The sequence below is a fragment of the Lucilia cuprina genome, chromosome 2 (genome assembly GCF_022045245.1).
Source record: "Lucilia cuprina isolate Lc7/37 chromosome 2, ASM2204524v1, whole genome shotgun sequence".
NCBI lineage: Eukaryota > Metazoa > Arthropoda > Insecta > Diptera > Calliphoridae > Lucilia > Lucilia cuprina.
In genome coordinates, this window is record NC_060950.1 from 69251676 (window position 1) to 69270016 (window position 18341).

Below are 18341 nucleotides of genomic sequence, written 5' to 3' on the forward strand. Positions count from 1 at the left end.
TATCCTAACTATTTGCAGGCCACAGATATGGACAATCAAACAAAAGATTAAATTGACTTAACCAAAAAATTCTAGTCGCTCAAAAACTCTATTCGCGGGGTAAGGTTGTATGGGGGCTAGACGACCGATTCAACCGATTTTCAATAACCATTCATCTTTGGGCCAAATTTCATCAAATTATCTTACAAATTAAGAACTGTAGATTTAATTAACTAAACCAAAAAAGTTTGGTCATCAAAGGGTTAACATAATTTTAAGAGCTCAAAAACTCAATTCTCAGGGTATGGTTGTATGGGTGCTAGGCGAGCGATTTTCAATAGCCCTTCATCTTTGGGCCAAATTTCATCAAATTATCTTGCAAATTAAGAATTGAAGCGTGAAGACGGACGGATGGACGGACAAACGTATAGGCAGACGATTATGGCTAAATCGAATCAGAAAGTGATTCTGAACCGATTGATATATCTTCAAGTGGTTGTAGAACCCTCCCCTCAATAATTGTGTAGGATATAATAAAGAATTTTTTTTGAATTCAAACCAAAACAAAAGCTTTTTTTCACAAAATTTTTACTTAAACCAACAAGAGAAGTTAAGGGTGCCCGATTCAATCGATTTTCAATAGCCATTCATCTTTGGGCCAAATTTCATCAAATTATGTTGTATATTAAAAACTGTAGCGTGAAGTCAAGTTTTAAATGGACAGACGGACGGATGGACGGACAAACGTATAGGCAGACGTACAAGGCTAAATCGAATCAGAAAGTGATTCTGAACCGATTGGTATATCTACAAGTGGTTGTATAACCCTTCCCTCAATAATGGTGTAGGATATAATAAAGGATTATTTTTTGAATTTAAACCAAAACAAAAGCTTTTTTTTCACAAAATTTTTGCTTAAACCAACAAGAGAAGTTAAGGGTGCCCATTAGACCACCCCCCCCCCCCCTTTGGAGACAGCAGTAAACATTATCTATAATAATCAGTTGTTGTTGTTTTATATATATAAATATAATGTTTGTTTGTGTTGTAAGTATATTTAAAATAAAGCGTTACTTTACATTACTTTTTTTAATAAATAATTTTCTCTTTATTTAGTTTTCTCTTCTTCTTTTGTTGTTGTTGTTCTATATATATTTATACTCTTTTTATATATATTATACACCTGAATAGTCTTGTGATTAGTTTTATTTTTGTTCTCATACTATTTTATAAACAAATGTCTGTTGTTTGGTTTTTTTTTAATTTTTTATTTCAAAGTTTTATTTTCTTTCTTTTTTTTTAATAATATTAAATATACATAAACAAATAAATAGTAGTATAGTGGTGTGTGTGTATGTGTATATGTAGTAATTTACTAAATATATATAATCTATATATAAATAGCAATAAAATTTAAATAAAATTTTCTCTTTTAAGATCAATTTGTATTTGTTTTAGTTGTTTTTTTTTTGTTTTTCTCAGCGTTCTTTTTTTTAATATATTATTAATTAATTAAATTTCTCTGTTTTGTTTTATTATTATTATCTTTATCATTAATATTAAATTTAAAGAATTATGCTACAAAATATATAGTTATAAAATAAACAAATTATATAAGAAGAAAAACGAAAATCTAATAATAATTGTTGTTCTTATACAAAAACAAAAAAAAATTTTCAAATAACTAAAAACAAAAACATGTTGTTTAATAATAATTTTTTAAAGGATGTTGTTTGTTGTTGTTTTTATTATTATTTTTATTATTACAAGTTTTTAATTTATTTATTATTAATTCGCTAAATATGTTTAAAACCCGTATAATCCGCACACGATCCTTCAAATCAATTGTAATGTTTAAAGTTGTTGTTCTCTGTTGCTGGTGTGTTGTTGTGGTTGTTGTTGTTCTCTTCTCTGCTAGTTGTTTTAAATATTTTACAATTATTTGCTTATTTGTTGTTTGTTTGTGTTTGATTTTTGTAATATTTCCCCTAAGAGCGGACGGTCCCTTTAATATTGCCGTTATTTTGTTTAAATTTTTATGTTTTTGTTTAGCAAAGTATCAAAAAAAAACCTTTATTTTTACTTTGTTGTTTTTGTTGTTGTTTGTTATAATATTGCTTTGGTGTTTACTGCAATAGAAGAGCCGGAAAGAAAAGAAAGAACACAAAGAAATATTATCATCATATCCTTTTTTTTAACTTAAATTTTTAGGGGGATGTTAACTATCTAATGTCCTTTGTTGATAGTGCTGATGATTAATGTTATTAATGTTGTTAATTAAAAATGTTAGTTTATTAAAGACACTCACACAATTAAACGCAACAAAAAAATGTTAATTAATTATCACAAACACCAAATTAAAACACTTTTCTTTTTTTTCTTTTTGAACAAGCAAATTTAACACATAAAGTCATTAATTATATAAAATAATTTATAAATTTGTTAATAAAATTGTTAGCTTTTAAATAATAAAGTTAAAGCATACTTTAGGGATTAGTTATATGTAAGCAAATAATAAAATTTAAATTGAAAGTATAACATAAGGTGTTATTTACAAAATAATAAAATGCATACTTTAAGGGTTAAGTATAATAATGGAAATAGTTTTCATTTCAAATTTGCTTTTGAAAAAGTGTCCGAAAAGCAAAAATATCTGAGGAAAACTTGTTTATTATAAACTTAAGATTGTCATCAAAGATATTTGCAAAAAATTCAGTGTAGTCTTTGTAGAAGGGCTCGAGTGTCAACAACGCAATTAGCTCTCTTGTACTGATTCTTGTACACGTACATATGCTCATGCATGTATAACAATCGAACAAAACCAGTCAGAGAACTAATTCTTTACTCTGTATTAGTAATAGTTTGACAATTCGGAGAATGTCAGCTTCAGAAGATAGAACAATGTTAAGTTTAATCAGGTTTTTAAAACTAAAACTTTTGCAGTTTTTCTTACTGCTTCATTAGCATTTTAAGTCATTATTTTAACACGGTTATGACATTGGGGGCAAGTACTTACACGCTCACTTACAAATAGGGAGTTATGTAAGTACTTGCAAAATCTCTTCAAGCAAAACCTTCCCAGCTCGCTTACGAATAGGGAGGAAAATAAGTACTTGCAATTTCCCTTTATTTGCATTTTAACACGGTAATGATATTGGAGGTAATTACTTCTTCGTTCGCTTACAAATAGGGAGGTAAATAAGTACTTGCAATTTCTTTTCAAACAAGTACTTCCTCGTTCGCTTACATAGAGGGAGTTAAATAAGTACTTGCAATTCCAAGTTATTTGCACTTTAACACAATAATGACATTGGAGGCAAGTGCTTACTCGCTCGCTTACTAATAGGGAGATAAATAAGTACTTGCAATTTCTCTTCATTAGCATTTTACCGCACGGTAATAAGATGGGAGACAAGTACTATCTCGCTTACAAGTGCTTTACTTGCTTACAAATAGGGTGTCTTAATAAGTACCAGCAATTTCTTTTCCAAAGAAGTTGTTAAAGTTGCTACTATAGAGTCAGCGAAAGAGTAATCATAAATCGCCTTATGTCAATGTGAGTTTCAAGTCTAGTCTTCACTAACTAGCAGTTTGTCAAAGAGTTAATGTATCCGAAAATGTTAGTGACCTGGTTAGCTCTAATTCGTCTATCATTGCGGATGTAATCTTCATAAGCAATGCTAAAGATAATTGTCTTTTTAGTGTGCCCTTTGTAAGCAAGAGTGTGAATACATATTGGAAAAAAAAAAACAAACTTAAACTTTCTGTCTCTCTTCCTCTTTGTAATCTAAGGTGGACGATAGTCCCCTAGTCAGTTGATGGGAGGGTTTACTATTTAATCCTGATAGGCTAAATAGACATTTCGAGACCTACTCAGAAGGTTCTGTTATTGTAATCATAAATCGTATTATTTTAAAAAGTGAGTTTCAAGCCCAGCAAAACCAGCTTGCTTTTCTTTAGGGGAGAAGATTACCTACACGATCATTAGTGATTTGTATACAAATGGATCATTATGATGATCGGATGGAAGGTTGGCTAAATATATAGTTTGGGGCTCACTCAGTAGGTTGTGTTAGAGCAAAACCATCTTGCTTTTCTTTGGGGGGAAGATTACCTATACGATCATTTGTGATTTGCATATGAATGGATCATTATGATGGTTGGATGGAAAAGCCAATTAAAAACTTCTTGAGAAATTAATCGTGCTTCTCTTTGGGATATTCAGTCATTCTTAAATGTTTAAGAAAGGGCTTTAATGTCATTTGGAATTGGTGTCTTTTATGAGGTGACAATGAAATTTATCATGGCTCAATGACTCTTTCTTTCTTTAATATAAGTGTCGTTTTAGCATACTATATGAGTGTAAAGGGTTCTCCCTATAGGCTTGCGATCTTATGGAGCAACACAAGCTTCATTTAAAGTCCAAAATATTTGACATTTTGATCTAGGTGATTAGTATTAAATTATGTTTAATTCAATAAAAAATAGATCTTCTTGTCATCTACCATTGGTAGTGATCTTGCGAATGATATTTTTGGATCATTGATATGAAAATGTGAACTTTTTTTAACAATATTCTCTAATCACATTTAATTTTTAATATTTCTCTTTTCAAAACAAAAACTAAAAACTTATTTCATTTTAAAAATTTAAAAAGCAATAATAAATAATAATTTCCATTAAATATTAAAAATTATAACTATTAAACGATTATAAATTATTAACTCATAACGTAGCACGATAGAAGTGAACTTTTCAAACGGAAGTTATTAATAATATTTATTATATACTTAGTAAGCAGACCAAAACCATTTAAACATTTACAGGAATACAAAAAAATAAACTTAAAATAAAATATACACCGACAGAAAGCAAAGTTAGTAAAGCTTATAAGTGAAATATATATACAAATACCAAGTAAATAATTTAGATTTAGTAAAAAATAGAAATAAATAATTTAAACATAAAATGTGAAAGTTTTATATGATTTTTTGCCAAAAAATAAAATTTACTTTTAAGGGGTTAAACAATTTACATTAAAATTTTATTAAAGATAAAAATAAACACAATTACATAATTTTGTTTTTTTCCCTAATTTTTATACTTTATATGAACAAGATGTTTTCAGAAATGTTGAGAACATATTTTAATGACATTTAGCAGCAGAAGTTGATGAAACAAAAAGGCAACAAAATAAATATATTTAATTGTCTACGGCAAATTTAAAAATACTAATTCAAAAATGTAAAACCAAATAGAAAAAAAATGTTGAGTGTTTTAACACATCTGCCAAAAAAAAAAGAAAAAAAAAATTAAACCATATGTGGGGGCACAATGGGTATAGAAACTGAAAATAAAAGCACAACATTAAATATTGATACAAAATTAAGAGACTATCTAATATTTATTTAAAAATTTATTTGCAAATATTATGTGTGTGTGTGTGTTTGGGTAGAAATTGAAAACAGTATGAGCTATTTTTAAAATTTAAAAATTTATAGATTATTTTTGGGGAAAATTTTTTAAAAACAAATTGTATACAACCTTCACCTTTAATGAGGGGAAAAATAATAAGTTCAAAAATGTTGTTGGCAACAATTTAAATAATTTAAAGAATGTTATATTTTGCAGGGAAATATGCCTGAATGGAAAGCTGTAGAGCCAGCGGAAGTTGCCAGCAGGCAGTTGTCAGCTTTGATAATACACTGAGTGATTAAATGGAATAAGATAGCATTACTTAAGTCTCTCAAATAACCCCCACCCCCCGGGGCATGAACGACCCTCATCTTAGTGTATTGCAATTCCGGGGTAAGGAGGTGCTCCCAGTACATCTTGTCTGCTAGGATTTTAAAGTAGTGATGTCACCTGACTACTCGGACTTTGATTTGACTTGGGGTCAAATTATTCCAAGTTACTACGTGTGGCCAGTTGCCCGCAGGACTATGTCCTGGCTGGTCAGTTAGTAAACAATTCTTTCGGGATTCGGGAGAGCATATATCATACACCGTGTGATCAACTAGAATAGCATTACTTCAGTATCTTTAATAACCCACGCCCCCCGGGGCATGTTTTCTTGATAAACGACCTCATTTTAGTGTATTGCAATTCCGGAGGTGCTACCAATACCTCTTGTCAGCTAGGACTGTAAGGACTGAAGATTATAAGTATTTCGGGATAAGTTCCGTTGATGTTGCCGAAGAGTAATACACCACAAAGGTATGTTGAAATGAGTTGGTGTTAAATGTATATGATGCAGGGTGAATTTAGGGGCATATGGCTCTTGCCAGTCGTATATCTAGAGTTAGTATGTCGGATGTTGTTCTCAAAGAGTGCGTCGGATGAATGAAAAGTGTGTTTGGTTGAAATATGAGAGGTGAAAGGTATTCTATACAAGTGATAACATTGAATTTTTCTTTCTCATCCAGGTATGTATAGAGAAAGCTCGGGTCATACCCTATTTACCACAGTACGTTCATTGTTTCGGTCTACCGATTACGTCTACAAGTGCTTTTTCCGACTCAACAGAGCTTGTTCATGTAAAGCACTTTGACATTCAATCTTCCAGACACAGGAATTTTATGCCGAATTGCTTACGATCAGATTATATTGACATATAGATACAGACATATCCAACATATGGATCGTTTGCCAAAAAAAAAAAAAACTTCATATTGTTTAAGGCTAAAACGAATCAAATCAATTTCATAAATCCTAATCTGAAGTGAAACGTATCCTAGTTAGATCGTGCGTCCGGGACAAAGAGAGAGAGAGAGAGGTCTAGACAACTAGTTAGTCTTTCGTCCAAGTAGGACAGAGAGAGAGAGAGAGGTCAAGACAACTAGGAGGATGAGAGAAAACTACTTAACATTTATTTTCTAAATATTTTTTAACTGAATGGTCTGCAAGTTGGACGACTAAGCATATACAATATACAGCCGATTCACATAAGATCGTATAATCCGATACAGGTTTCCTGATCCGATTTCAAAAACTTTTCAAAATGTATTCCTAACAAGTATGAATTCATTATCTTCGAGCCATAGATATTTGTTATTGATTTAGCAGAATATTTGGGATTTGCTAACGATTGTTTTCGTTTAAGATTATCATAATGAATCATTACGATTTAGAGGTTTTAAAGCACGATATCATCCAATTCCAGATGTAGCTATTGTGCCACAGATTCTATTAGATTACCCTAACGACGTTAGCAAAAAAAGACTCTACAGAATGAGCAAGTTAGTTTGACGAAAAGAAATCTCCTCTGAATGAGCAAGTACGTATTCCATTTGGACCATCAAATATGACGATGAATAAATTCTGAAAGTCCACACGTCTTGGGAGAGTACATCTGTATGTGAAATCAGTATAAATGTTTCCTGGCAAATGAGTCTACATTATATAATAATTTTGGAAAATTGATCATGATATATTTAATCAAAATTCAATCAAAAATTATTTTTAAGAAGAAATTTTTGATCTAAAAAATTTACAAAAAAAAAAACAAATAAATTTCGTTTATTAAATGACAAAAATTTCAAATCCTTTATTATTTATTACACATTTTCAAAAAAAAATAAAATATGCGAATTAAACAAAAATAAATAAAAAAAAATATTAGAAATTTTCTTAGGTATTTGCAGACAGAGAGAAAGAAAGAAAAGTAATACATAATATCGTTGAAAAAAAAAACCCACGCATTTTTATTATTCAAATAAAAAATATTAAAGAAAAAAACCAAAAAAAAAACAACGGCCACAAAAACACAACAAATATTATTTTTTTTATATGAAATGTTTAATTTTATATGACCTACACACAATGACATTCTTTTCCCATAAAATTTTGTTGGTTTTTTTGGTTGTTTTAAGTGTTTTAGCTAAACGTGTAAATATGAATATTAAAGTATTGCGAATGGACAGACGGACGGACGGATGGATGGACGGACGTACAAACGGAAAGCTACAAAAGGGGCGAACCAAGCTAAATGTCTATTAGATAGCGAGACGTGTAGGAAAAATTTTAAAAATTTAAACATTGTTTCTAATTTTTTTATAATTTTTGTTTAATTGTGCAAAAAAATGAAATTTTTTGTTTAAAATAGAAAAAGTAAACATAAATTACAAAACGTTTTAAAATCAAAAAAAATTGTACAAAACAAAAATAAAATACTTTAAAAAATGTTAAGAAATCTATTTAGCAAATAAAAAAAACCTAAACGTAAATACCACAAAAGGAACCTAAAATCGATTAAATGTCTGTATTTACATTTCCACTAAAACCATGAAAAATCATACAAATAAACACAGACACATAGCAGACCCACATACACAGATACTCTCCTCTATACATTATTGTGGCACAAAAAATAAAATGATAAAAACAAATGTATGTGAATGGCAACAAAATAAAAACAGTTGAAAACGAAAAGAAAATATATATTAAATGAAAACAGTTGAAAACATAACAGATTGTTGTTGTCTACAGATATACAGATACTTATAAACAAACCCGTTTACAAGTTCCCTTCCCTCTTTTCAAGCTTTCCAAAAACTTTATTCTTTTGTTTTTTTGTATTTATTTCGTTTTAGCCCCATAATTAAACGCAACCTCCCCAAACCCCATAGATAAAGTATACTCATACGTATAGTAATAAAAAGGGGCTTTCCATTCCAATGTTGGTTCAAAATTCTTAAAAAATTTTATATGAAACGATTTGGATAATTTTTAGTTGCCAATTTCTTGAATCTTTAACTGAAAGTTAAACTTAAGAATTGTCTTAGTCTATTATCTATTGATGTGTATTGATGTATTTCATTACTTTAAAATCATTTGTGTGATCTTGCTATATCGGTCTTGCACAACCGAAAATCTGAATCCATGTCAACACTTAGCGTTAATAGGTTCCATCCGTTATAATTGAAATAGAATCAGAGCATCACTATTACAACCAAACATATGAATCAATGTCAAAGCTTAGTATCTATAATTCGTTAATATAAAACAGCTCCATGCCTTATGAATCATTTAAAACAGATCAGACCATCACCAGTACAACCCAACATCTGAATAAATGTCAAAGGTTATTTATTTTGGCGCCAAAGTAATGTTCTGTATTACTTAAAGCCAGAAGGATTTCATCCGTTAGGAACCGTTGAAATCGTACCAGATCATCACAAGTGATCTCAACTACTTAATTAAAATCATTTAAAGCAAGAATTTTTCGAAAAATGCGTTACAATTTTATGATCAAATATTTCAAGATTAGCCTTAACGCTTGGACTGAAACACTTAATAGTTTAGACCATACTTCATCCCAACAGTCAGGAAGACCTTCACAGTTTACAGACATTACAACTTTCAGCAAAATGTTGCAAGATCAGCTTGCGTTAGAAAGTTATGCAAACCCGCTTTATGATCCAGACTATAACTCACCCAACTACTATTAGTTGTAATCGAATCAGAGATTTTTTTCGAAGGATTAATTAAGCTTTCTCTGGAATAGGTTTCACTCCAATATAGGGTATCCGAAACAGCTGATTCCAGAAAGAATGTAACGGTCAAACGTCAATTACAAGGACGAATCCTTTGCTACGCGGATAACTCTAAATTGGGGGACCATGTAGCTTACCCAATTTTTATTTGATATTGTCCAATTAAAACACTTTTAATCGATTTTGAAAGCTTTCTCTGGACAAAAGTTTCCAAAAAGAATGTCTTCGTTAATCGGAAAATTAGTTCAAAATGCCATTAGGAATCCGTTGCTACACGGATGGCTCTAAATTGGGGGACAAAGAGTATTTAACTAAATACTTTTCAGAGGTTAGATCAATCGGATGTTAACCTGACGACCGTAAAACCAATCAAAGCAACTAAAGTTGTAGTAAAAAAATTGATAAGAGAATCTCATAAGACCAAATGGAATAATGAAACGTTGGGTATAACTACAAAGATCTTATGTTATGTTCTTGTTAAGAGCAAGACGAGAAATCGCCTGAAAATGTGCAAGTATGAATTTCGTCCAGAAACTGAGCTTTCTGAGTATTTCTTCGGATTTAAAGATATCTGAACTTGCAAAATCAGATTCAATCTATTTAGCAAATAGAAATTGCATCACACTCTTTAGGGTCCTCCAAACCTTACTAATGTTTTTCTCAATAGATTCAGAAAGCTTTCTCTTTACTTTATAACATGGTATCCGAAATTGGCTCGATTTAAGAACATCAAGTTCTGCGGTGTAGCATTAAAACTGAGAGGGTAGTGATAATGTTACCTTTACTTTATCCAGTCCATATGGAACGATAACATACTTCTTCTGGAAATGGAAATACAAATGATATAGAAAGACCTTTATCATAGGAATATAACATAACGATATGATTATCATTAAGATTAAGCTAGTATATAGAAACTCCACTTATGTTAACCACTTTCCTTATTACCCTGCCCCTTGTGGAAAACTCTTTCCAAATATTTTAACTTACTCGCTAAACTAAAAACAGTGTATTTAGCCTCGAGACAAATCAATTAAGATTGAAGTATTTTTTTCTATAGTGGTGTGTATGTCTGTCTGTCTGCCTGCTTGTCAGTCAATTTGTTTTAGTAGTTGTTAACGCTAATATTGTTTTTGTTGTTTTAAGTTATTAGTTTGTATAAGTGCGAGTAGTTATTATGTCAACTTTTTTTTTTACATTAACGATTTTGTTTACACCCTACCTACTGCTTTTTACTTGTATACTTATGGTACTTTAGAGTATTTTTGTTTTTGTATTATTTTCAACTTGTCAAATATTTAATTTTAAGGTTAAACTTAAGAGACAACATTTATAAGAAAACAAATATAGATTTACTGTCAAGGTTAATGGAATAGTTGAGGTATGATAAATTCTTTTTAAAAGTTCCATGTTTAAAGGAAATTTTTAATTTTAATAGAAATTTTACTTTTTTTACGTTAAGTACTTTTTTATGGGAAAATTTTTCATGAATAATTTTTTATATCAAAAAAAATTTAATAACTTAATTTCCTTCTTTAAAAGGAAAATTACTTAGCAGCGTAAAACTAAAATGAACTTGTAACTGTAACGTGTGACTAATTATTGTTTACAGTTCACTGAAGCCCAATTACAAACACAAATAAAAACAGGTCCATAAAAATAGCAGGTTTTCCCTTAAGAGCCAAGTATTTGCATTTAACATTTCTCGAAATATTGGGAATAATGTAATATATTTCATTAAAGATGAAATTCTTTCGCGAATACTTTAAGAACTTTTACATCATTTAACAGATGACGAAAAAGTCTAACAAAATGGAAGGAAAGAAAGAAAGGTACCAATACCAAGGCATTCGATCCATTTATTCCACAATATATTAACATTTTCATAAACTTTTGAGTAATTTGACATTGATTGTACTTGTATTTGTTGCTCTAAATGGAAAACCCTAAAGTGAACACGAGTTGTTGACAATTGGTTAGAACTACGATATACGCACAAAAACCCAGCAGGTTTGCCCTAAAAACATAATAGTAAATAAAATTTACAACTTTAATTCAGTTTATTTTTAATTACACAAACAAACGTGTTGTTGTTGTTTGTAAAGGGAGATATGACAGTCGAGTAGTTGTATTTATAATAATAATTTATGAACAGATATCTAAAGGAATTAATTGCAATAAAATATTTGAATAAAACATATCGATTTTTATGTAAAAACTTGAGTTTTTATATAAAAACTTTGTAATTGTGTAAATAAAACCAACGCTTCTAAAGAATACACGACTGTCGAAGGGCTTTAAGTATATAACTGTCATGTTGACCTATATCACTGGGATCTTTTCCAAGCTCTGGGTGAGCATTAGTGACGACTCACCATCGCTCTGTTGTACTTCTTTAGCGCAGGTGTCAATTACTTGAGCACGTTGCTTAACTACTTGAGCTATCTAATCTATGAACATTGCTGGCCCGTTTCTTAACTTCCTAGATGCCTCTATGCATACGAAAACAGCACCTAGAGATGTAACCGGAAGATTGGGGCACGAATCCATCAAATAAGTCGGTACTTTGTTCTTACTCACACAGAACACACTGAGGTAAATCTGATAAGAAGAGAGTTCACCTCTTCAAATGTTTCCCTCTTCAAAGGTATCACTTGTATCACAGAACACATCTATTTATCCATATAATTCCATTCATAACAGAAAAACATACAACAGACAGGCGGATGAGTCAAGTTTACCCATACATTTATTCAATTAACGCCAATTCATTTGGAATGTCCCACAGTTATCCCTCTTTGGAGTAACTGTCGTCATCGTCAAGAGCACCGAACGTTTTCCGAATTATAAACTAAAACTTACATCAGTCTTTTAACCATAATTCACTATTCCCGAGAATTTAGCTTTAAGTCATAGGCACCACTACGTGGATCTCGAGGGAATTAAAAACAACCTATAAGCCAGGTTATGGTCCTGGAGGCAAGTAGACATCCATAATACCAGATAATGTAGTTCTCTGGTAAGACCACATATTAAATTATTCTAGGGCCTATACGAGAAATAAAATGACATCACAAGTATATAGTCCGACAGACTTGAGTAGACAGTTACACCTCTATAAGGTAACTGTTGTCATCGGCAAGAGCACCAAACTTGTTGACTTTACTTTGCTTCAGTCTTTTAACCACAATTCATTCTTCCCGAATATTTCTCTTTAAATCACAGCCATTACGGACATTAGGACATAGCCCTGCGGCCAATTAGCCACACATAGTATCAAATCAAATAATGCATTAGAAACACAACAAGACCCCATCTTCATAATAGTAACATGTCCCCCGGGGGTATTCATTGCACTCATCAAGGAAACATGTCCCCCTGGGGTATTCATCCGGAAAAAACCGGTGACACTAAAGTTTAACTACTTGGTTGGCTCTAATTCATATTTTGTCACGGATCTACTCTTTGTAAAAGAGAAATGAAGATAATTGTCGCTTTAGTGTAGAGAGCTTTTTGTTTATCTCTTTGTAATCTTTGTGGGTAACTATTGATTTCTCGTAGAACTTGCACATGTTACTAGATTTTCATCTCTATAGTTAATAGCTGGGTGTAACCCCTTGTGGTAATTTAAAAGTATGTTCTCGATTGTGCTACCAAACTGCTGGGAAATTACATTTTTGTCTTCAAAAATTAAATTTTTAGTTTTTTATTTTTTAAAAGGGCTTAAAGGGGAGTAGTGCAAAATATGGCCCTATCCTTAAAAATGTGGGTAGGGGGAGTTAATTCTTCTTCAATATTATTTATGTAGAATTTAAAAGTGTTATTAGTGTTTGTAAGTGAATTTTGACCTTTAAGTCATTTTCTGAAGGGGAGTTTGTATGGGGGATAGGGTCAAATGAAGCCCGATCATTACAAAAATCTGGAGTGTCATTTAAAGTTGTATAAAACTAAGTTTTGTCCACTTTTGTTAACATAATGGATCATTTAAATTAATTATAAGCCAAAAGGCCATATTTGGGGGGTACGATTGTATGGGGGCTAGTCGAAATAATGGACCGATTTTAACCATTTTCAATAGGCCTTGGGCCAAAAGAAGCGTGTCTGCCGAATTTCATGCAATTATCTTGAAAATTGCGGCCTGTACATTGCGCACAAGGTTTACATGGACAGCCAGACGGACGAACGGACGGACATAGCTTAATCGACTCAGAAAATGATTCTAAGCCGATTGGTATACTTTAAGGTGGGTATAGAACGAATATTTTTGTATGTTACAAACATCAGCACAAACCCAATATACCCTCCCCACTAAAGTGGTGTAGGGTATAAAAATGTTTCTATTTAAACCTGGATAACGACTTTATATTACTTTATACTGATTGCTAAAGAGCTATTCAAAGGCTCAAGTGTATTTCCTAAGATCTGTTGTAACCTACATTTTCTTTTTGAATTTACTAATTAATTACTTATTCAGAGCCATTCTAATGAATATGAAAACTTCATTATGGTATTTAAAACTATGCTTTAACTATAATTCCTTTAAATATCTGTGTGTACACCATAAAATAACTTTCAATAACTTAACAAATATTTCATATCTGTCTACATTTAATACTTATTTAAGTCATACTTAAACCATTTTTGTTGATTTTCGTATTATTATCAAATCAAACAAATATGAAAACAAGTATTTAAAAAGTAAAAAAAAAAAAAAAAAAAAACTAAATAAAAACCTTGTAACAGTGCCCTCAAATAAACTTAGACAAACATATTGAAAACAAACAGAAAATTAAAAAAAAACAACAACAAATAATAATAATAAAAATCAAAATCAGCAAAGCAAATGAAATTGGCAATTAATAATAAATTCTAAAAGCGTTTCATTTAACAAAAAAAAAAACAGAAATTAAAAAGAAAAAAACGTTAAACTTAAAACCGCACGAAAAAAATATGATTTAAGTTTTAAACCAGTTATAAAGGGGTTGAGCAAAAAAAATCCAATAAATATAAATAAAAATGTTTAACAATTTTTTTTCAAAACACAGATAAACGATTTTAGTTTAGTAGAGGTATCTTTGCCGTTTCCAACACCTATTAACCAGAATTTATTTATTTAAAATGGTAACAACAATCTCTTAAAGTTATAGTGATAAAAGACAAATTTGTTTTTTTTTTTAAATCATTTTCGTTTTAAAATCAAATAAAAATTTTCACATTTCATTTTAATTTAAATGTTTAACTAAACACATTTCCATCAAAATGCTATAAATGCATGTTAATTGAAATTGAAATTAATGTTACTTGTCAATTAAGATAATCAAAATAAAACAATAAAACTTTAAATTATATTAATTGTATTAGATTTTATTCAGTAAAAATAATAAAAAAATAATTAACAAAAAATAAAAATGTTTAATAAAATTAAAAATAATTCAAAGTAAACAAATTAAAAGCAATTAAAAGTTTAAAATTTTTAAAAGAAAAAGCTATAGACAAACAAGATCCATCAATCAGAGTTATGTTTACATATATGGGAGGTCTAATAAGGATCTATCCCTAAAGCTTATGTATGTCAAGTTTAATCAATAACTATAGAAGTTATATGATCGAGAGAAAGTTTATGTTTTAACAAAAGAAGAATTTTTGTACAGACTTGATCACATGCACGATCTTGACTTGGCATTTGACTTTAATTACCAAAAACAATGCCAGATTTATGAGCGTTAAGCTAATTTCTAGAAGAGCTCGAAAGTAGCTTGAGTATGTCCTTTAGATATTAGCAAAAGTTCTCTGACTGAAGAGTGATAGAAGGTATCTGATAGAATTTCTTAAAGGGATTAATACTGCTGTAAATATTTTATATATTTTTAGCTAAGGAGGACCATATAATATATCCATTGTGCTGGAATGACTTTCGGTGAAGGACTACAATTAGAAAGTTTGTTTCAAATGATTTGAAACATTCAATTTACTTGATCAATAATACTAATAATAATACTCATATTCAAAACGTTTGTCCGGTGAAAAGGTTTTAAAAGACTTTTAAAACAAGATTTTTCGGATAATTTACGTTTCCAATTACGATAATTTCTAGACTAACTAATCCCCAATTGCAGGCTGTTAAGATATTCAATGGAAATATCTCATAATTTCACGTGATATATGTTCCCTTTTCACTTTTTTCGTTCACTAACTTTTTTTGTCGTAAAATTTGTTGATGGAATTTTGTAAACATTGAACAGCTGTTCCATACAAGATCAACTATTGTGAATGAATTGTTTACAACAAGTTCACGATAGCAATTTTCCCTTTGAGGGAACAAAATTTTCACTTCCACTAGGGGTAATTTACTAGTCTTTGTGGAGTCATACACAGTGAGAACTTTACAGATCCATTAACACATACTTGATATAAATATTGATCTACATACTTTACGAGAAGCATAGTCATAAGGTCTTCATGGGTCTGTTACTAGTGGTTACAAATCTCCATTTCAATTTGAATCGAAATTTGCTCCGTTTGGCAACTTTGGTATTCTGCATTTCTATTCGACTCTCAACAACAACTTACAAGAACGTAATTGCGATCGAAATGGAATTGCTTCTTCTTTTTCTTACGATTCAGTTTTTTATTGGAAACGTAATCGAAATGCAGAATAGGGGTGAATGATTATTGTCATTGAGATATAATCGATCCTATAAAGATCATATTAGCACAACCTAAACAGATCAATAAAAGTTTGTCTCTTGGTGAGATGATGAATCAGCAGAATCTTCAGCTGTTCTTTAAATATGTCAATCTAATAAACCATACAATTCTATTACAAGCAAACTTCTATATAATTTTATAACCTTTTAGATCTGTTCTAAGTATCTAGATTACTCGATATCACTACTGATGATTATACTTTACGAGTAGCATAGACAGGTCATTAAGTGTCAGTTACGTTAGTGTTTACAAAACAACATGATTGCTAGTATTGCTATAATGTTTGAATACTAAGAGATATAATCGATCTTATAAAGATCATGTTTACCACGACCTAAACAGATCAACGGGTGTTCTCCTATGATGGTTAGTTCTACTTTAAATATCTCAATCTTAGAAACTAATATCACAGACAAACTAATTAAAACAAGTGAAGTCATATACAACGAGAACTTTATAGATCTGTTGTATATCTATTACCACAGATTCGATATTTATATTGATCTATATTCTTTACGAGTAACATTGGCAGAAGGTCTTAATGGACCTGTTACTATAGCGGTTACAAAGTAAATGATTGTTGGTATAAGTAAAAAAGAAAAAAAAACTAGGATACATAATCGATCTTTTAAAGATCATTACCACAGACACGATATTAATCTTGATCCTTATACTTTACCAAGTGGCAAAGGCAGAAGGTCTTAATGGAACTGCTAGCGATTACAAATAAAATGAATGTTGTTATTACTAGAAAGTGGAAATACTAGTAGATATAATCGATCTTTTAAAGATCATGCAGGCACGACCTCAGTACGATTGTCATAACTCGTATTGACGAAACTTTACAAGTAGAATATTCAGAAAGTCTTAATGGACCTATTACTATAGCGTTTAGAAAGATAATGGCATTACTAAAAAGTGGAAATAATAGCAGTCATAATCGATCTTTAAAAGATCATGTCTGCTCGATCTCAGTACTATTGTCATAACTCACATTAACGAAACTTGAAACTTAATGGACCTTTTATTATAGCGCTTACAAAAAGATTGATTGCTGGCATTACAAAATAGTTGAAATACTAGGATATATAATCGATCTTTTAAAGATCATGCCGGCACGATCTCAGTAGGGTTTTCATTACTGGTATTGACGAAACTTACCGAGTAGCATAGACTGAAGGTCTTAAAGGATCTGTTACTAAAGCGGTTACTAAAAAGTGGAAATATTTGGAGTTTTAAGGGTTCTATTAAAAATCATGTCTGCACGATCTCAGTACGACTGTCATAAGTGATATTGAAGAAAAAAAATCGTCCAACATATAAGATATTGAATCAATCAAATAAGTTAAATATTTTGTTTAAATTTAATAAAAGTTTGTACAATTATTCAAAAAAAGAAAAACTTAACGAAATTACTAATGCCCTTAACCAATCCAATAAATTACAAATGCGTAATCAATGTCAAAGTAGCAAAAATAATATACAAGAAAACAACAAAAGTGAACACATAAAGCTATTAATGGATTATAAAACAAATGACATTACATATGATTAAAAATACAACAAAATTTATTAACAATACACCAAAGAAACAAAAAAAATATATATATAAAGCTAAATATGGTAATTATTATATTAAAAAGTTAAACAATTAAATAATACATGCAAATGGTATGACTGAAAGGAATATATTTAAATATAATTGGAAATTAGAATTTAATAGAAAAAAACACTCACCATTTAGTTATATATTGATGATAATGCTGATGAGAGCTTTAAAGATGACATTTAGAAGGTTGACTTTAACTGCTTATTTGATGTTGATGATAATGATGATAAAAAGTTTGTTTAATCCAATTTTAAGGGTTTATAATATAAACCCTATTACAGCTTTGTTAGTGGAGCTAACCAGCTGCTATATAGTGAAGTTCTGGTTGATGTTTTGGCTGTTATGAAAGTTATTTTCTTTATTTGGAAGTGCTAATGTTTTCAATTTGTTCTAGATTCTTTTTAATAGAAATTTAGTTAACCGAACCGAACGTTTTAAAATAACAATAAATTAAACGACACTTTTTTAAAACACTTGTCTCTCTTATTTGTAATAAACATTTGTATTATTATTTTATATTTATTTACCAACGGATCGAACGGAAAATAATT

At 30.1% G+C, this 18341-nt stretch overlaps 1 long non-coding RNA gene across 1 annotated transcript; it reads right to left on the reverse strand.

Moving 5' to 3' along the window:
• Positions 1-1905: 1905 nt before the first annotated feature.
• On the reverse strand, positions 1906-18317 carry LOC124419744. The gene is made up of 2 exons (XR_006940793.1): positions 17919-18317; positions 1906-2108 (listed from the first exon to the last, which is right to left on the reverse strand). It is a non-coding gene; the product is annotated as an uncharacterized LOC124419744 (long non-coding RNA).
• Positions 18318-18341: the final 24 nt, after the last annotated feature.